Source organism: Oryx dammah, unplaced genomic scaffold, assembly GCF_014754425.2.
Source record: "Oryx dammah isolate SB20612 unplaced genomic scaffold, SCBI_Odam_1.1 HiC_scaffold_18, whole genome shotgun sequence".
NCBI classification, from domain to species: Eukaryota; Metazoa; Chordata; class Mammalia; order Artiodactyla; family Bovidae; genus Oryx; species Oryx dammah.
Window position 1 is genome coordinate 67,106,528 of NW_024070202.1, and position 21,693 is coordinate 67,128,220.

General features: G+C 42.5%; 1 protein-coding gene across 1 annotated transcript in view; it reads right to left on the bottom strand.

Annotated features, from left to right (window-relative positions):
* The window catches only part of CHN2 (chimerin 2), a 341,136-nt gene that overhangs the window by 180,759 nt on the left and 138,684 nt on the right, over positions 1 to 21,693 (bottom strand). The window lies entirely within an intron of this gene.

The following is a 21,693-nucleotide window of genomic DNA, read 5'->3' on the forward strand; positions in this document are numbered from 1 at the left end:
ACTGATGATTCAATTGGAATCTCATCATGTCCTTGAATTTACTCCAGTGTGTGACTTAGGAAATCTCCAGAAAACCTTTCAGCAATCAGAAGTGTCAGAGTGAAAGAGTTGCAACAAAATGGAGAGGACGAAACTGTTATTCATCAGACTAGAAAGCAGACAATGGGAGAAAATCTGTTTGTTCAGTCAGCTCAACAATCCCAACGCTGACAGCTGATTTTATAATTCTGATGGCGTTATTAGAGTCCTCCTGAGCTCATAGCTAAGGTCTTGGTAAAACATACTCCAGCTTAAACAGCCAGAGGGAAAACTCCATTCCCTGACTCACAGAATACTGAGCTGGGGAACTTTTAAGAGTTCTTTTAGTTCAGCAGTTTTCAATGAGGAAACCGCTTTTGTCATCTTGCACGTGTATGGCATCACTCACCCAGCCTAATGTGCCCTTGTCCTTCTTTGGCTGTCACATACTAAAATTTTATGCAAAGGAATAGAAACTTTCTGACCTCATGCAATAAGACAGTTTGAGAAATTTTCTCCTCCTAAGAAACAGATATGCTTACTATACATAAAAATAAACTGGAGTGGTGAAATTCCCCCAAATCTTACTCAATCACATTTGTGTAGCTTAAATGAAATTCTTGCACAATTAATTACTTACTCTCTGGGATCCATCCTATCACAGAGGCAACTAAACACCTCCTAAGACAGTTTCATACAAAAACATCTGGATAGTTAGGCTTACCTAGTCAGGAACCTCTCTATGGATAATCAGCGACATACACACACACACACAAAACAGTATATTAATAATGGTTTATGTTGTTATGCAAACTTTGTTTGCTAAAAAAAAAAAGTGAAACTCCTAATATTAGCCAAAGTGGACAATGTAATAGTGAGCTTTTAACCTAAACAAACAATTAATTTCATTCTATATGTTGTTGTTGCTTAGTCGCTAAGTCATATCTGACTCTTTTGAGACCCCATGGACTGTAACCCTCCTGGCTCTTCTGTTCATGGGATTTTTCAGGCAAGAACACTGGAGTGGGTTGTCATTTTCTTCTCCAGGGAATCTTGTAGACCCAGGGATTGAACCCGTGTCTTCTGCATTGCAGGTGGATTCTTTACCACTGAGCCACCTGGGAAGCCCATCCTATATGTAACACAGACCAATTTTCATGGATTAATACGGTGTTTGTTTATAAAGAACTCTCAAATAAAATAAATCATATTGCTGAATTTACAACAAAATTCTAGAACCATTCATACAATACTACCTCACCAGAAAAGCCAGGTCCTGTATGTTAAAACACTGATGACACCTTCAAAAATCTTTTTCAAAGATATAGAACCAACACACACATACACATACACCAGACTGCATAGTAGTAGGAATTCCTCAGATGTCACTACCCAAAGATGTCTTTATTATTTTAGATGAGAGTTACTCTAAGTAAAACCTCTAAGTAGAACCTCCAGACCAAGAAATGGTCAAGAATATTCAGAACCGAAAAGTGTATCTTTCTACGTGCTGAGGGAAGTTCCCCTCAAAATAAGTAGTCCCTTAATTCAGATCACAACTTGGATCTCCTAAAGGGCTTCTTATCTGAAGTCAGAAGTTTGGATTAAATGGCCGCTTACTGCTCATTTCAGTCTTGCTCTGTGAAAAACCTAGAATTTTCACCTGAAATATTGGCTCCTATCCTTTAAAGTTGCATTTAGGCTTTCCTACACATAAACACTTTATTCCTTTTGCATTGCTCCTTGTTGGTAACATCACATAGAGGTGAAGAAAGCTGTCCATAGAGACTGGATATCATAATGCTGCCTTGTTTAAAAATCTTCCATTGTCTCTCATCTGCATTTGGAATAAAATACAAACATGGGTTTCTGTGATGGCTCAGCTGTTAAGAATCCACATACAATGCAAGAGATACAGGAGATGTAGGTTCAGTCCCTGGGTTAGGAAGATCCCTGGAGGAGAGCATGGCAATCTACTTCAGTATTCTTGCCTGGAGAATTCCAGAGACAGAGGAGCCTGGCAGCCTATACAGTCCACAGAGTCGCAAAGAGTCTATCACGACTGAGTGACTGAGCACATATACAGACAAACATTATACTGTGGGCTCCAGTCCTGCCCTCCTCTTCACTCCACTGCAGGCATTTCCCTGCTTTTCACATATTGTCCAACCATACCGGTCTTCTCTCTTTTCCCAGAACAAGCCAAGCCAAGGCAAGGCCCCTGGCCTTTGCTCCTGTGGGCCCTCCAAGTAAAAATTCTCCTCTAACAGACTTTTGCATGGCTGACTTGCTCTATCATGTGGGGTTCAACTGAAATTTCTCCTCCCAGGGGTCGTCTTTGCCAATCTTACGTAAAACAGCCTTCTCCCACCCCCCAGTCTCCTGCATAGCACTTATTACCATCAGAAATTATTTATTGATTTGTTGGCTCGTTATTACTGGCCTCATCCCAGTATTAGCTAAACTCCACACAAGCAGGAATTTTGCCTCATTCACTTAGGCCTCACTGAACCTTAAGAAGGTTGCATGGCATATAATGGACATTCAAAAAGCATGTGCTAAATAAATGAATGAATTCTCTGACAACTACTGACTGAATGACATGAAGCAGGTTACTCGGCTTCTTGCGACCCCATGGACTGCAGCATGCCAGGCCTCCCTGTCTATCACCAAATCCCAGAGTTTACTCAGACTCATGTCCATTGAGTCAGTGATGCCCTCCAACCATCTCATCCTCTGTCGTCCCCTTCTCCTCCTGCTTCAATTTTTCCCAGCATCAGGGTCTTTTCAAATGAGTCAGTTCTTTGCATTAGGTGGCCAAAGTATTTGAGTTTCAGCTTCAGCATCAGTCCTTCCAATGAATATTCAGGACTGATTTCCTTTAGGATGGACTGGTTAGATCTCCTTGCAGTCCAAGTGACTCTCAAGAGTCTTCTCCAACACCACAATTCAAAAGCATCAATTCTTTGGTGCTCAGCTTTCTCTATACTCCAACTCTCACATCCACACATGACTACTAGAAAAACCATAGCTTTGACTAGACGGACCTTTGTTGGTCTCTGCTTTTTAATATGCTGTCTAGGTTGGTCATAACTTTTCTTCCAAGGAGCAAGGGTCTTTTAATTTCATGGCTGCAGTCACCATCTGCAGTGATTTTAGAGCACAAAACAATAAAGTCTGTCACTGTTTCTACTGTTTCCCCATCTATTTGCCATGAAGTTATGGGACCAGATGCCATTATCTTCATTTTCTGAATGTTGAGTTTTAAGCCAACTTCTTTTAAGAGCCTCCAGTACTCATCTTTATTAAACCAAAAAATAAATGTACCTACCGTATAACTGATTGCTTGTGGTTATTGTGACAATTAAATGAGATAATATATATAAAGTCCTTGGGACAGAGCCTGGTAAATAGCAAGTTCTCCATGAAGCCCCACTAATGCTGTTGTGTTGTCATGGTTACATCACCCTGTCCTGATTCTTCCCAGGTAAACTCAGGCTCATGCCTCCTCTCCCTTGGCTACAGTCAGTAACAATCTGTATTCTTGCCCCCAGATCTGGAGGCTGTAATTAAGCTCCAGTGCTGTTGTCATGGAAGGTTTTTCTTTCTCATAAAAGAATCCAAAGTGAGAGGCCATTTGTCACGCTTCAGTGGAGCAACTATAATTACCTTGGTCTTAGAGATTCATTTCACAAGCCACTAAAGTGCACTGTTAGGAGGTTTCCGTCAAGCAACAAGGCACAAAATATTTTTAATATGTTGAAACAAATCTTTAGCTGCCTTCAACACTGTCCCACCAACATCACATTTGCCCCAATTTCACACAGTATTTTTTTTTTAATCTGCCATATTCTTAAATAGCCTGATACCGTATATTTTTAAAAAACTGAAATAGGTTTTCTAGGTCATTGAGTTCATCTTCCTCATTTGGCAAACGAGGAAAACGAAATGAGAATGATGAAGTGGCTTTCTCAAGGTCATAAAATAAGTCAGAGGAAGCGGTGGGATTAGAGCAGGGAGCTCTGCCCTCCAGCCTCTGACACATTGTCATCCTTGCCAGGAAATCCACCCTAATTTACATAAACTGACAGCAAGAAAAAAAATTATATAACAGACTTGATCCTGCAATTCTTGTGAATCTCGGAAGAAAAAATAAAATAGAAAGAAAAGCAGTCATATGAGTCAGACAGAAAAAGACAAGTATCATATGATATCACTTACATGTGGAATCTGTTAAAAAGATACAAATGAACTTATTTACAAAACAGAAACAGACTCACAGACTTACTTAGAAAACAAACTTATGGTTATCAAAGGGGAAAGGTGACGGAAAAGGGATAAATCTTAGGATACTGGAATTAACATACATAGTATGAATTAATATACATACTACTGTACATAAAATAGATAACTGGCAAGAACCGACTGTATAGGACAGAGAACTCTACTCAATACTCTGTAATAACCAGTTGGGAAAAGAACCTGGAAAAGAATGGATATATGTATATTATATAACAGATTTGATCCTACAATTCTTGTGAAGCTTATATATATGTATCTGTATAACTAAATCACTTTGCTGTACATGTGAAACTAACACAACATTGTAAATCAACTATACACCAATATAAAATAAAACTGAAAAACAATAAAAAGAAAATTCATATCAAGTCAACTGTGGACATTATTCCATCAATACACACACCCCATCTAATAGGGCTTCCCTTGAGGCTCAGTCAGTAAGAAATCCACCTGCAATGCAGGAGACCCAGGTTCGATCCCTGGGTTGGGACGATCCCCTGGAGATGGAAATGGCAACCCACTCCAATATTCTTGCCTGGAGAATCTCATGGACAGAGGAGCCCGGAAGGCTACAGTCCATTGAGTTGCAAAGAGTTAGACATCACTGAAGCAACTGAGCACAGAGCTAATAGTTAAGTCCAGGAGATGCAAGATACAGAAAGTACTGAAAACAAAAGCCATTATGTTTTGAGGAAGAGTATCATTTTATTAAACATTTTTGAGAAATAGATATAATGCAGAAGGGAGGAAGCAGAACCAAAAAAACTTCCTTGTTTTAAGAAAAAAAACTATCATTGAACCCAGATGGACAGTTAAATTTTTCAAAAGTTATACGTTTTTCAAAAGGTCAGTTCAGTTCAGTTCAGTTCAGTCACTCAGTCGTGTCCGACTCTTTGCGACCTCATGAATCGCAGCACGCCAGGCCTCCCTGTCCATCACCAATTCCCGGAGTTCACTCAGACTCATGTCCATCGAGTCAGTGATGCCATCCAGCCATCTCATCAGAGAGGCTTAAAAAACAAATTGCTTAAAAACTCTGACAAATAGGTATCTAACTTTAAAAACTGTGTAGCCTTTTGTACTCAGCAATTCTATTCATGTGAATTCAGCCTAAGGTAGAAACTGAACATGTGTACAAACATGAATATATGAACAAAGTGTTCCCTGCTGCTTTGGGTACAGCATTGAATCTAATAACCCAGAAAGGAGTGTAAAATAAATGACCACATGCCATAGCCATGAAGTGATGGTACTGGTCAGAGGTCTGTGATCCACAGCATGGTCTCTAGAGCTAGACAAGGTTCAAAACCCTAACTCTGTTTCTTACTAGCTGTGTGACCTTAAGTTATCTCATCTCTCTGTCCTTTAGTTTTTCAGTCTATAGAATGAGAGTAATAATACTATCCAACATACAGCATGTTGTGAAGACAGGATGGTTTGTCTGGCATGAATAAACTCTATCTTTGCTTGCATTATTATCTTTCCTTAATGACACAGAAAAATATTCATGCTATGTTATATACTAAACAAATGAGGTCACAGAATAATAAATATACCACTTTAAGAAAAAGATAAGTAATTATATACATCAGTTCAGTTCAGTCACTCAGTCATGTCTGACTCTTTGCGACCCCATGGACTGTAGCACGCCAGGCTTCCCTGTCCATCACCAACTCCTGGAGCCTACTCAAACTCATGTCCATTGTGTTGGTGATGCCATCAAACCATCTCATCCTCTGTTGTTCCCTTCTCCTTCCACCTTCAATCTTTCCCAGCATCAGGGTCTTTTCCAATAAGTTGGTTCTTCATATCAGGTGGTCAAATCAATTATATACATAAAAATGTTTATAAGACTATAAACCTGTTAACACAGGGGATTTCTAATTTTCTCTTCTTTTGTCCACCTGTATTTCCTAATTTTATATTCAAATTGCTTGTACAAAAATTAACACATATGAGAAATAACTGCTAGGTGGTTTCTCTTTTTGAACATGCTCTCTAAATAAATCACCACCTTGAAAATTAAGCACAAGTGAAAAGGCCTAACAAAAAATAATTCCTATAATAACACATGCCACACGAACAGTATTTATCCAGGAGGAGCTAAGGATGAAGACAAAAGAAAAGTGATCAGGGCTTCTCAAAGGCTAAGCCCCATTCCCTTGGCTCTCTTAAAAATTCTGTGAAATAAATGTTAATGAGCAATTCTAAGCAAGTTGACAATATGCTCATTAAAGATGGATGGGAAAGAGAAAAAAGATATAGATGCTTAGAAAACTATCAAAACCTTACAAAAATAGGTAAGACCAACACACAAATGAAATAATCTATAAAGACTAGAACATATGAAACCAAAAAGAAAGAAAAGTTGGTTTAAAGGGCCTGGAGATACAGGTTAAAACTTAACAACAGTCTTAAGAAAACCTTATGTGCCGAAGTAACTAAACCCTGAAAAGACAGAACTGCCATTGTGAACTGTGGGGAAAGATGAGGAATTCTAGAATCAAAACATGACAGGGGCAATAAAGAGTGCCATTAAAAAGTCATCTTTCTAGATCAAGAGCATGACAAAAAATAATTTCATATGTCTCTTAAAATACACAGCATGTTGAAAAGCAGAAACCCCAACAATTAAAAATAATGTGTATTTTAGAAAGTTCCTAACCTCTGAAAAAAAGCACCATAAATAGACTTCTGTGAATCCTTCCAGATTTTGTCCTGTAAATGGCTAGAATAGGGTTTATAGAAATGGTCTCATATCATATATGGGCTTACCAGGTAGCTCAGTGGGTAAAGAATCCACCTGCAATGCAGGAGACATAGAGACACGAGTTTGATTCCCTGGGTTGGGATGATCCCCTCGAGAAGAGCAGAGCAACCCACTCCAGTATTCTTGCCTGGGGAATCCCATGGACAGAGGAGCCTGGTGGGCTACAGTCCATAGGGTCACAAAGAGTCGGACATGTCTGAAGCAGCTGGCATGCAGCATATCATATATAGTATCATGCAATCAGTTTTTGCATTTAATGATCTTTCTTAAGCATTTTTTTCCATGTCAGTACATATAGATCATGGTTTCCTGTTTAAAAGCTGTGGTTTGGTCTTCCACTATATCTGTGTACCAGAATAATTCACTTCTGTAAACATTTCCAGCTGATGGATATTTGAGTTATTGTCAATATTTTGAAACAATGCTGCAATGATAGGTTGTAGGCATAGTTTAGATTCTGTAAAGTTGAATTTCTGGCTGAAGAGTGTATTTTTGATTTTCAAAGATATTGTGAAAATGGCTTTCAAAAAGGTGTATCAATTAGAATTCTTAGGTGTGACAAAATGCCTACTGCTCCACACCCTCACCAAACACTGGCTGTTATCAATATATATTTTAATTTTTGATGCCTTTAGACTCAATTGGGGGGATTTCCCTGGTGGTTCAGTGGTTAAGATTTCGTCTTCCAATACTGGGGGTACAGGTTTGCTCCCTGGTTGGGGAGCCAAGATCCCATATGTGTCGAGGCCAAAAAACCAAAACCTAAAACAGAAGTAATGGTGTAACAAATTCAATAAAGACTAAAAATGATCCACATAAAAACATATATCTCAAAAAAAGAGACTCAATTAGAAAAATATACAAATGAAATTAACTCTGTTTGCAGAGAAGCAAACACCTGCACAGAATGCTCCTGGGAATGAACCTGTGAAAACATATGGCCGAGCAGTAAGACAAAAACATGTTAACCCCCCACGTTTTTGCTAACCCCCCCACATTTTGGTGACTGCAGCTGGGAGGTTATATTCTTCCAAGCATTTCCAGCTCCAGAAATACGTTGGTTTGAGGAGCAAGTGTAAAGGAATTTGGGGACTGGTTAATGAAGAAAAATTAGAGAATGCCATGTGCGACACTTGGGTAAGTAACAGCTAAAGAGGAAATACCTGTAAACATCCAGGAGAGCCAGATTCTTTTGCTTGGCTCAGTGGAGGATGACTAGACTCACAGAAACACACAAGCAGGGGCTTTGGAAAACAAGAGGAGTGAAAGGTTCACTGGCTTCAAGAATGATCTACCAAGGAGGTTGGAGATGACCCACCCTTCAGAATACATCAGACAAAGCTGCCTATATAGCATCAGGGGGATCATTTGGGAAGCAGAGGGTGGAAGAACTGGGTCCCTCCCTCTGCCATCCCCTTGCCCAGAGAGTCAGGTCTCTGCTGTCACTTTTGATTTATGGATGCACACATTTGCAAATGGGCTGCAGTTCATGGGCTTTTTCCAAGGAAGTTGGGTGGGAACAGGTTTTTCAATCAGCCATGGGACAGCTACACAATGAGATGACAGTTCAGAATTTGTGGGTGATTAGTTTAATGGGCCCAGAATGGGTTGGGATCCAAATGAAAGCAAACAAGCACAGCCTGAGGAGTATGCTATGTTTCTGCACACGCTGCAACATGTCCTTCACACACACACACAGTGCCCAAGCTTGGGTCTTGGGAAGTGTGTGAAGGGCCAAAGCAGGCAGCCTGCGGCTATGGTCTTGTCAAGCCATTCCAGCCAATGGTGTCACGGCTGAGCGGTGGGATGACCTGAAGAGCATCCTAACTGCCACCAAACATTGAGATGTCAAGGCTGCTATGGAGCTTCCTTGCTGTCACACTGGCTGAGGAATATACAGAAATGTGTTCTAACACTTGTCACCTGCACAGGCCCCATGCATTCCCCAGAGAAATCAGACATCCATGTATTTGCTTTGAAAAATGCTGCCTGTGGTAAGGAACGAGGGCCTGGTGTGCATCTGTTCCTCTCATTTCAGGGATTTTTGTAACTGATTCAGCCCTACTTGCAGAGAATGGTTAATAAGATATATTCTGGAAATTATTGATGGGCCCACAGGCTGGGCCCCAAGGCCAAGGCTGAGCTGAGATTTTCTGAAGATGATGAAGCCATCCACTGAGGGCCTTGGGCTGGAGTCTGTGGTCACTAGAGGGCACTGGGGCCACACAGAGCTTCAGGGCCCCTTCGTCTGCAGAGGCAGGAGGAGACGCTCCTGTTCAACAGGTATTTATTGAATAAATACAGTGAGGCAAGCCCTGGGTATGCCTCTGTGAACAAGGCAGGTAGGGCTTCGTGCTCTGCGTGATCTGGACCCTGGCCACCTTGCCCCGGTCATCTTGTTTGTCTCCTCTCTTGCCCACTACTCCAGCCTTTGTTTTTCATTTCTACTGAAGCGTAGTTGATTTACAATGCTGTGTTAGTTACTGCTGTACAGCAAAGTGACTTAGTTATACATGGGCTTACCTGGTGGCTCAGACGGTAAAGAATCTGCCCACAATGCAGGAGACCAAGGTTTGATCTCTGGGACCAGAAGACTCCCTGGAGTCCCACTCCAGTATTCTTGCCTGTAGAATTCCATGGACAGAGAAACCTGGTAGGCTACAGTCCATGGGGTTCCAAAGAGCCAGACACAATTGTGCTTTCATATATCTATATATACTTTTTTAAAGTATACTTTTAATATATATATATATACTTCAAAAAAATATTCATTTTCAATAAGGTTTACCATAGGATATTGAAAACAGTTCCCTGAGCTATACAGAAGGACCTTATTGTTTCAGCCTCTCTTTTGATCCTTGAATATCCATCCAGATCGTTCCAGTCTTAGCGATGTTACACATTCTCTTTATTCTGATTTTCACATGGCTGGCTTCATTCTTATTTGGATCTTAGTTTAGATGTCCTGGCTGCTCAGGGACATCTTCCTATACTATTCAAACCAAAGTTGTCTTTTGGATGCCTTTTTTAACTCTTGGCAGAGCCTCTTTATTATCTGATTTTTTTAAATTATGTGCTTATGTATTTCTTTGTTTGTATTTGGAGACAAAAGCATAGGCCAGGCTAGACAGAGCTACTTATAAGAGCAAGAACCTCATGTATCTTGTTCTCTGATGCCTCGGTTACCCTCACCTTTGATTAATTTTTAAAAGGCATCCATTTCAGGCAGGTGCATGACTTGTCCTCTGGACAGCATCTGTGTGTGAAGAAGATGCTTCCTCAGAACCCTGAGTCAGAGCACAGGCCTGGCAAGGGGAGTCCAGGTTGGGTTCTGCCTTCACTCCTCCCCTTGACTGGGCACCAACAGCATGACTGGAATGGCCCGACCAGAATGGCCCTGACTGTGGTATCCCAGGATATAGCAGGTGCTCAATAAAGCATTAGTTAAGTGAAAGACAGATTTGTTTCATGACTCAAAACAGGGATACAAAGAAATAAGGAGGCAACCCAACAGCAAGAGAGTATATAAGAGGAGTATCTAGCAGAACTTCCCAAACTTCGGAAGCCTGAATGGGGCCTGGGCCAGTTACATCTGGCTTTGAGCAGCTCTGTCCAGGACTCCTAGAGAAGCCTAGTCAAAGAGGTATGTGATCACCTAGATATTTACTTACAGCACCCATGGCAAGCAGTGCCTTGTAAACAAATGATCATGACTGTTAGACCAAGGTGTGGCCTGTCAAGACCAGAAGCAAGACAGAACATGGCCCTGAGAGCTAGAAGTGGTTCAGACTCCTGGCTGAAACAGAGAGTGTATGTGTGTGTTTGTGTGTGTGTGTGTTTCAGAGAGGCTGGGGATGAAATTAAAGAGGCAAGCAGGGACCAGATAATTAAGGGCTTTTAAAATCATGCTAAGGGCTTGCCCTTGTTCTAGAAGGAAGGGGAAATATAAGCAAGCAGGAGGCAGCGCCCAGTTTGTATTTTAGAAAGGTCACTCCAACTGCAGTGTGAAGTCAAATTGGAAGAAGAGAAGATGGGAGAGAGAGAGGTAAGCAGGGTAGAGACCAATCCGGAGCTGAGTCACAACCTAAGCAGGCTGGACATTAATGGTTGGAATTCTAATGGTGACGGTGGAGATGGAGGGAACGAAATGGGTTTGGAAGATGTTGAGGAGACAAAATCTACAGGACTTGGTGATAAAGTGGATGTAAACAGAGAAGGAGAGGAGGAAGAATGACTTCTGATGGAAGAAGATGAATGGTTTTTGGCACAAGGAGCTGGATGGATAGTGATGCCATTCTCAGAAATAGGGCAGACTAGAGGAGAAGCAGGTTTGGCAGATGGCGACGCACATAGCTTTTCCCTGTTGGAAAGAGACGTGCATGGGACACCCAAGTGAGCCTATCTAAGGGCCTGGAGTTCAGAAGAGAGATCTGGCCAAGAGATCTGGAAACGGAAGCCCCAACATATAGATGGCAACTGCAGTCACAAAAGTAGTTGACACAACAAGGCCTTTGACAGAAATCTCCAGGAACATCAATATTTAAGGGTTCAGAAAAAAAAAAGAGAGTAAGTAGAGACCCAAGAGATAAGAGAGAAAGCATGAGATGCGGTGACAAAAGAGATTTTTAAAAGGAGAAGTGGTCGAATGTACCAGAAGCTGTTCACATGAGATAAGCCTGAGGAGGACTCGCTGCTTCAGCAGCAAGCAGTTTATATGAGCTCGCAGTGGACTGTGGGCAGAAGCCACAGTTAAGTAAGATGAAGGGTGAATGGAGGTTGAGAAAACTGAACTTGTGAGTATGAACAACTCTTTCTGAGAGGTGTGGCAGTGACATGGGGGCGAAAATATCTTTCCAGTAAAGGGGGACGGTGATCAAGAGAGATAAAGAAACGTTCACCATCTCTCCTGAGACCTGACATATGTTGAACTCATGTTGGGATTTGGCACACAGCATATTCAACAAAGGTTACTCCCCTCACACAAGACAGGGAGAAGAAACCTTTGGACACGGAGCAGATGGCACCTCTTTCTGTTTTGTAGTGTGTCCTGGTGTTACTTTCTGTGTATGTGGTCAGACAGAGTTGTTTATGGTGACCTTAGTGGGGGTGTCTCTTCTGGTGAAGTAGGAGAGAGGGACTTAAAGTGATAAGAAGAAAAATGTGATGTGTGTGTCTAGCTGTTCAGTTTAGTTCAGTTTAGCTGCTCAGTCGAGTCCATGGACTGCTGCACACCAGGCTTCCCTGTCCATCACCAGCTCCCAGCGCCTACTCAAACTCATGTCCATTGATGCCACATGATGCCCTTGATGTCAGTGATGCCAACCAACCATCTCATCCTCTGTCATCCCCTTCTCCTCCTGCCTTCAATCTTTCCCAATGAGTTGGTTCTTCGCATCAGGTGGCCAAAGTACTGGAGTTTCAGCTTCAGCATCAGTCCTTCCAATGAATATTCAGGACTGATTTCCTTTAAGATTGACTGGTCAAATCTCCTTGCATTTCAGGGACTCTCAAGAGTCTTCTCCAACACCACAGTTCAAAAGCATCAATTCTCAGTGCTCAGCTTGCTTTACAGTATGTACTATTTTGTTTTTGTTTTGCAAGAAGAGTTGAACTATGTTTTATATCAAGAGTACATGGTGGAACATTTGAAAAAAGAAGAGATGAGAGATACAAGACAAAGGAGCTCTAATTTCGACATCACTGTCGTTACCTCTTGTCCATGTCCCTGGTCTCTCTTTCCTCCAGGGCCTTCTCCCTACTTTCTGAGTTTCTCCAACATTTAAGTTCCTCCCAGCATGACAGAGCTGCTTTCCTCATGGACCATTTCCTTCTTTAACATTCACACGTTCCTCCTCTGCCATTTCTTCAGAGACAACTCCACACCCACAACTTCCATTCAGCCTGGAAGCCTCTCTTCTCTCCCCACCCACCATCCTCACCCTCCACATCCTCCCTTCCAGCATTCTCCTGCCTCCTTACAAATTTTTTTCATCAGAGGAATGTCTTCCTGGCTTTCCTCCAGAAGCCCTTTTGGGCATTCATTTACTCATCCAACAAATATTTACCTAAAGCTTACAGACTAGTTGGCACAAAATATTGCACTAGGCACTGATGGAGCTATAAAGGCTGGATACAGAATCTAATCACAGGAAATCAATTAGGAGATGAAATGAAGACATCAGCTCATTCACTCATTCAACAAGCACTGCCTGCTGGGCTTCAGACTCCTGGGCACATATGTATGCAACCAAAACATAAGGTAGAAACTGGTATGTTATATAGAAAGGTTAGGCTGAAAAGTGCTGTTAAAACAGAGAGGAAGGAGAGGCTATTTTACTTAGTTACTTCTCTTTTTTTAGTAGAAAATGGCTTTTTAAAATCTTTTCTTGGGATTCCCCGGTAGTCCTGTGGTTAGGACTTAGCATTTTCACTGTAATATAGTTGATGCACAATATTATATAAGTTACAGGTATACAACATAAAATTGTACATTTTTAAAGGTTATAATTCATCTATAGTTCTTATAGATATAGCTATAGCTATAAACTGGCTATATTCCCTGTGTTGTACGACATATCCTTATAGCTTATTTTTATACATAATAGCTTGCACCTCTTAATCCCCTACCCCTGTCTTGCCCTTCCCCCATTCCCTCTCCCACTACTCAGTTACTTCTCGACCTGAAGGAGAGGTCTTCTTCCTTAGAGAAGACAACTTAGGGATACCTTCAGCCAGCTCTCTACTCTTGCCATTCAGAAAAGCCATTTTCTTCTCCTATTATAATAATACCTTCCTTGTATGTCTTGCGGCTTCCCTAATAGCTCAGTTTGTAAAGGATCTGCCTGCAATGCAAGAGACCTCAGTTCAATTCCAGGGTCAGGAAGATCCCCTGGAGAAGGGATCGGCTACCCACTCCAATATTCTTGGGCTTCCCTTGTGGCTCAGCTGGTAAAGAATCTGCCTGCAATGCGGGAGACCTGGGTTCGATCCCTGGATTGGGAAGATCCTGGAGATGGGAAAGGCTACCTACTCCAGTATTCGGGCCTGGAGAACTGGGAGAATTCCATGGACAGAGTCCATGGGGTCCCAAAGAGTTGGACACGACTGAGCGACTTTCACTTTCACTTTTCCCTTAGTGTGTCTTGAGCTTACTGTGGGTATTTGTGTCTCCTCAGATACACAGTGGTAGTGGCAGTGACAGACTAAATTCTCACGAGAACATCTCATAAATCACAGCCCTGGAAATGTTGCTACTGGCAAGAAAAGAAAGATTTTTGCCCAGATTATATTTAGAGTCAAAAAGAGGAACTTTAGAGGAAGTGGGGTCTTCTACTGAGAGTGGGAAGGAATTTTAAGTACCCGTAGATTCTAGATTTGGGAGTAGGTCGCTTAAATACATCAAATCTAATCTTCACGATTTTCTTGAATCATCTGTCCACATTCAACCGTCTATCCACTCATCTCCTCTATCCCCTTATCCATCCATCAATTAAACCATCCTTCCAGCAAATACTTATGTGCCAGGCACTGCACTGCACGATAAAGATACCCATGAGCAAGGCAAACTCAGTCCCTGATTCCAAAGTGCCTTCAGTCCAGCAATGAAAGCAAACAAACATTTTGTAAAAAATAATTTCAATAAATTAGAAAAAAGTGTTATGATAGACAAAGTGCTATTTAAGGAAGCATATAGAGGGGTCTTGCAAGGTAAGTATTTTTATCTCCTAGTGATGAGGAAACTGAGACTCAAAAAATTAAGTAATTTCCCCCAAAGTCACTCAGTCTGTGGAGAAGAATTCAAATCCTGGTCTGTTTTGCTTCAGAGCCAATTGACTTTTCTCCCCATCACCCTGATCCCATAGAGGAATCAGCAGTGCAGAAGCGAAAGTGAACATTTCAGTTCTTTCTTATTTCCCTTCTGGTTCAGTGATGTAACATGGTTTGAACATTGTAGAAAGCAGCATTAGAGAAGCAAGAATGCTTAGGACATTATTCCATTTTTCTGCCATTTTAAAAAGACCCCAAAGAGTGAAATCTCACTAACTGGAATCTCTTCTCTCTCTCCTTTCTCCTCTCCTCCCCTCCCTTCCTCTCTCCCTTCTTCCTGTCTATTCTCCCACCGTCTACCTCTGCTCTTCTACCTCAAGGGTGCTCTATGTATCAGGTTCTATGGGTGATTCTTCCTCACTTTCACTATCAATGGAAATATTAAGCCCATGCCTAGACCCAGCTTATTAGCAACCAGTCTGGCAACAAATGGGCCCTCTGGTTTAATACCGCCACTCTTCATGACTGGTTCAGTTCACACCAATTGGCACGGTTAATATAATTGTAGTAAGTGATGTCAGGAATGGATATGTCAGCAGCCGCCAGCTCTGGCCACGTCTGCCAGGTGATTGTTGGTTTTACAAGCTGAAACAGAATGGACTGCAGTGAAATCTGCCTTTCAGAGGGCCAGTGGCTAGGCAATCACCTGTGAAGGAGAGAACCAGTCTGGAACATGGAGAATTTAGAGATTCCTCATGATGGGTAGCTCAAGGAAGGGCAGAAAACTGTGCTCTTGTTAATGATGGGAGCTTCTCACCCCAGCTCCACTCTCAGCTCACTGGGTGATTTTCCCCTGCTTGCCCAACCCCAACCCAGATGGACAGGGAATGAATGGGCTGGATGCCCAATCTCCTGGTGGGAGGCTCCAGAATTCCTAAAATTGTCTGAGTCCTGGAGAGCTGCAGTCTCCCCACTGCTGAGTATTCTCTGCACAGAGCTGGTCCACGGGGGCCTGGAGGTGAAAAGGCAGCATGCTGACGCCAGTAGCCCTGGTGCAGCCATCCTTCGCCCCATGACGGAACAAGTGAACCCTTCACCCACCATGGAATAACTGAATAGCCTCACATGTGTGGGGAGAATTTGAGTGAGTGTATGCCGTATGCCCAAATACACAGTGTTAGTGGGGAAGGCTTTCCCACTCCTGTAATGTGAAACATGCTCAGTAAGCGAACTCCTTCTGGCTTCTATCAGGGCCTATGTTGTGTCCTGGGGAATATGGATGCCATTTGTCTCCGGGCTTTGTGCCAGCTCCTGGGAGCACTTCACCTGGAGGTGAACAGCTGCCTTCTACAGGTAAGCCTACGTAATTCTGGGGTTCAATCATGTGCAAGTCCACCGAGCCAGCCACCCTCCAGCCTGCCCTTAGTAACATAGCTGACACTTCAGCCTCTGCCTGCTTTACTTTGCTCGGCTTCTGTTGTTTAGAACTGCTAAATACTGGGGATTCCCCCAGCAGAAGGAGGCCTCCATTTTCTTAATGAGCAGATCCTCTACAAAAAGGTTTTGAATATATAAACTTTTAGACATATCAATGAATTTATCAGATATCTACTGTCTGCTATGCTTAGTCACTCAGTCGTGTCTGACTCTTTCCGACTCCATGGACTTATTCTTTACTAACTGAGCTATCAGGGAAGCCCTCATGGACTTATTAGCCCGCCAGATTCCTCTGTCTGTGGGGATTCTACTACTACTATTTAATTCATTAATTCAGTTATACATATGTACTTAAAACCAAGTATAAAGTAATACACCAATTAAGAGATAGTGCTTTCCTCTACTCATATTTCATTGGATAACTTTATGTAATCTCTCTATTTAATCTCTCTATGAATTATTTTGTCACTCAGTCATGTCTGACTCTTTGTGACCCCATGGACTATACAGTCTATGGAATTCTCCAGGCCAGGATACTGGAGTGAGTAGTCTTTCCCTTCTCCAGGGGATCTTCCTAAAACAGGGATTGAACCCAGGTCTCCTGCATTGCAGGCAGATTCTTTACCAGCTGAGCCACAAGGGAAGCCCAACAATACTGGAGTGGGTAACCTATCCCTTCTCCAGTAGATCTTCCTGACCCAGGAATAGAACTGGGGTCTCTTACATTGCAGGCGGATTCTTTACCAACTGAGCTATCAGGGAAGCCCACTCTCTATGTATAGCTTTGGCACTTTTGATTCATCTCAGACATTTTTTTCCTAAAGTGCATCATATTCTTCCTTAGTCTTTGCTGAGAAAAAAAATCAAAGATCCATGTGATACAATGTGGCCACTGGTCACAACTCATGAGAACAGCTGGCTGTTCATTCATCCTATAAGTGGTCTCTACAACATAATGACTGGCTATATTATTTTTTCAAGCGATTTTAAAAAAACCTGTTTATGAAAACTATGAAGGTGTTAAAGGAATAGGTGGCTGATGTGAAAAGCTCTCTAAGATGTTAAGTTTTAAAAGGGAGGCACAGCCAGCCCATTGTTTGCAGAGCACAGAATAGCTCTGGAAGATTCTGCCAGGGTTAAAGTTGTGTCTGAGGAGGAGGAGAGCTGGGGACTGCGGGTCAGAAGATATGGGAGACTTCGGCCATTAAGTAACCTCTATAAGAAGGCAAAACTATCATCAATTAAGGTAATTTCAGGTTGACTGTGCAACACTCCCTTTCCGAAAGCTCATCTGGGGCACATATCATAATATAGACACAAGTATTTTGACCTTTTTGAGAGGCTTTCATTACGTGATGTTGTTAGGTGTCTCAGGCACAGTCTTATTTAATACTCATAACAAGCTTATAAAATATGGATTATCAGTCCCATTGTACAGGTGAGTAAACTGAGGAATAGTGAGGTTGCCCAGAGTCACAGAGTTAATAGGTAACAGGACGACATATTCAAATGGAGGTCTGTCCAACTCTGAAAATCTGCCTCTCCCATTGAGCCCTGGTACATCATGGGACGTCAAATATATATAATCACACAGGATCTTCAAACAGTGCTGTGAGGTGGGTAGTACTATCCCATTTTACAGATAATGGAAGCTGAGGATCCAAGGGGATCACACTCTACCCAAAGTTGGCCATCTTCTTTGTACCCCATAAAAACTATACTCTGTACACCCAGTGGTCATCTTAGGAGGACTAACCTATTATTTTATCACAAGCATTAAACACATTTGCTTCATAAGGTTAAATCTGTTTACTCTGATCTAAGGTTGCATTAATCATGTCTTCATCTACAACCAACCTAAACTTCACCTATTACTATAAACAATAAAGACAGATGAGGCCCAGCCCGGCTGTCTGGCGGGGCTATCGTTGGCTCAGATCCTTGCAGCCTCCTGAAAACTAGAGCCTCCAGTGCTGCTCTCCTCCTGGGTTTCAGTGCTCTGCGGTTTCTTATCACTTGCTTTAAAAATAACTTCTTAACAGAAGTATTTTCTAAAGATCACAAGCATGCACACCAGCAACACTTCAGACATCTCACCCACTACACCACAAAGCAACAGAAACAGCACAGGAAGCGCCACCGAGGGTACGGGAAGGAGAAACAAGAGTCAGAGCAGCCCTTCACAGTCTGCAAGATGCTCATTTAAAGCCCAGGGTTCAACTCGGCATTCGCGTGTCTGTATCACTTGGATGCCGCACGCTCGAATGAATGTAGGCAGGAAGGAAAGCCTTCCTGTCACCGTGGCAGGGTGGATGACAGCATTGGCAGGTCTATAATTAAAGGGTTAAGAATAAGACAAACAACAGGCAGGCCCAACGATTGCTGGAAGAGAAAGTATTTACATTGCATAACAGAGCAAGAAGAATAGACACCTCCCCCCACGCGCCCCCAGCCCTCGCTGTTCTTTAGTGTCGCCTGTCTTCACCACACTTGGGACAGCCGTCCGCGTGCTGGCAGCAGAGTCATATCCTCTTGCTGTTTGCACAGTGGCACATTTGTCTTCCTAATCGCAGTATGTGAAAGTTCCTGCCTCCATGACCAGAATCAGAAACCAAACGTTAAAACAAATCTTTCCTTAACATTATCCTGTCTGAAGATGTTTGTACTTGTGACTTCTGTTTATCTGTGTTTAATGGCACTGGCGTAAGGAGAAATAGTGTATTTACACACCTGTGCTGTCATAAAAGATCATTTGTCCAGATAAATATTTACCCGTCCTTCTGTTCTTGAGCTCATGTTGGTGCTGGGCACACAGAGGAAGAACATTCTTTCCTTCAGGCAGTTCCCGCTTCCAGAGGGAACATATCTGAATGGAGTCTACGGCGGGTGTGTGTGTGCAAGTGTCATGCCTCTGGCAGGGGTGAGTGGGAAAGAGGAGGAAACCAACGCAGAGGAGACTGCATTGGAGCTGGGCACTGAAGGGTGAGGAGGAGTTCGCTGGGCTCTGCATTATAGGGAAGAGAAGGAAGGTGGGGGTGAAAGGGAGGACGGGGACACTGGTTTCCCTTGCAGAGTTCTGAGAAGGAAGGAGACTTCTTGTTGGTTCATTGCCTGTTTCTGACAAAGGAGTATTTTCTCACAAAAGGTGGCTCATCGTTTCCACGGAGTCTGGGCCCTAACAAAGCCATCTTTCCCTGCCTATAGTGAATGCATAGGCAGATACAAGACGGACCAGCAGCCTATGAATGGAAGGATAGCTTGCATCCTGTCAAGGGGTAAGGAGAGGGTCACACAGAAATTCCTTCAGGGTGACCTGCTGTCTCACCTTCTCTTCTAAGCATGTGGCCTATTAACCCTTGCTGCTCAGGGCAGAGCTCCCTCTATGATTACTCCCAGTGGGTGCCCTGTGGCTTCTGGTGAAATGCAAGTGCAGTGTGAATCCAGTGGAAAGCCACCCTAGTGTCCCCCCAGACCCCAGTGCTCCCCTGCAGCTTATTCTCTTCAGCATCTCCCAGAGAAGAGCTCTGTTATACACCAGGTGCTCAATAAATGCTTGTTTGTGTAATTGATCAACTGAATGACCACTATCAAAGGGGAGGAAGAAAAACCCAGATCCTTCTTTAGAATGTCTATTGCAGCCATCAGTACTGCCTTTTCAGGACCCCAGGTTCAAGCAAGGCAAGTCCTCTTCACTGCCTATAGTGTCCACATGGCCAGTCACAAGCTGGCTGATGGGATTAAAAAGAAGAGGGGAGCATATGGGAAGTATTCTTAAGCTAGGATGTACAGTGTGCCCTACCTGACATGCAAACTCTGATACATACCAATCAATAACAAGTGTGGCCAGGATCTGACTGTCAGAACTCAAAAATGAGAAAAGGAAAAAGCAAAGAAAGCAGCCAGAAATGATTAGATCTGGAGAGTCTAAATAAGAGCAAAAGGTCCTTGGTCTCAATGTCAGAGTCCAAGCACTGGGTGGGAGCTTCCCTTGTCTAGGGTTTCCTACCCTCTGGTAGGAAGTGGGTGTTCCTCTGGGCGCTAAGAGAGCACATACCAAACCAGTAACAATTTGCTGGATCAAGAGGCAGAGCCTTCAGCAGCAGCTGTTTGTAGGTTTTTCATATGCAACCTTTAGCTGCTTAGGGGTTGGTTCTCTTTTCCAAGTTCATTTGTTACACTGTAAAAGGCTTTCCTCCAATCCCCCTCTGAGTGACAGAGGATGCTGGAAGGACTCCACTGTTTCACGTCCATGAGCACTGATGCACTGAATAGAAGGTTCTGGAAAGAAGGCGTACTTGATCTTGACCACCACTGAGACTGTCTATGGAATTCTGGATGGCTTTCTAAATGCATTTTATATCACCAGTATTTTCAAAGCTATTACACTAAAAATATTCTAAATGTATCCACTGATTAGATAACTTATCTCTTACACATAGTAAATGACTCAAGGTATCAATAATAAGGGTACACAGTTGTCTTCTCCAAGACATGAGCTTCCTGTATATACCCAGAGGTGTATTTCCGCATTTGACATTTTCCCCCCAGTCTAGTCCTTTGACCCTAATTCTTACAGCTAAGGTACACAGACACGACAAGCATGGAATCTGATGGTCATTTTCTAAACAGAATTTCTTTTAAAATAGAATTATAGGAAGAATGTTTCTAGTCCCTCACCATTGTAGCTTTGTGATGTCAAATTGCCATAATTCTATCAGCCAAATTTTTCTACACTCATCTTGTGTGGTGAATTAGTAATTACAAGATTGAATTTATTTATCATCTGACTTTTAAAATATATTTTAGTCTTTTCTGATGGCAGGGTGGTCAGATATACGGGTTGTCAAAGCCCAGGTAATCTTCAAAATGTCAAGGGCTGCCAACCTCATAACACAGTGTATTTTTTATTATCTGGACTTTTCTCACCAGCTCACACACTCATCTCATCCCTGACTCTTATCCATTGCTACTGAAAATCCAGAGATTACTGGTACAAAAGATGCTGCCTCTGTAACCACAGGCTTATTCATGGGATGGGGAAACAGGAGTGGAGGGTGTGGGATAAGGTGCATAAATTGGAAAACCAGAAAGAAGTCCAGGGGTGAAGAAATCAGCCAGAAAAATAATAGTGGAAGAAACAGAGCCGGGTCGAATATGAAACCATGCCATAATTTCTTAGAGCAGAATTTTGCCCCGAATTCCCAAGGCTGCCGGTATTTTTATGTTCATCCAACTTGCTTCCAGTTTTTATTTTTAAAACTACACAAATGTAAGGGAAAGCCAGCTAACTTAAAGGACCAACTGCATCTTTAGATTCTTTTGGGGATCCTTTTCTCAAGAGACCCCAGTATCTTCCTGATCTGCTATTCTCTGTGTGTATGTCTCTCACTCACTCTGCC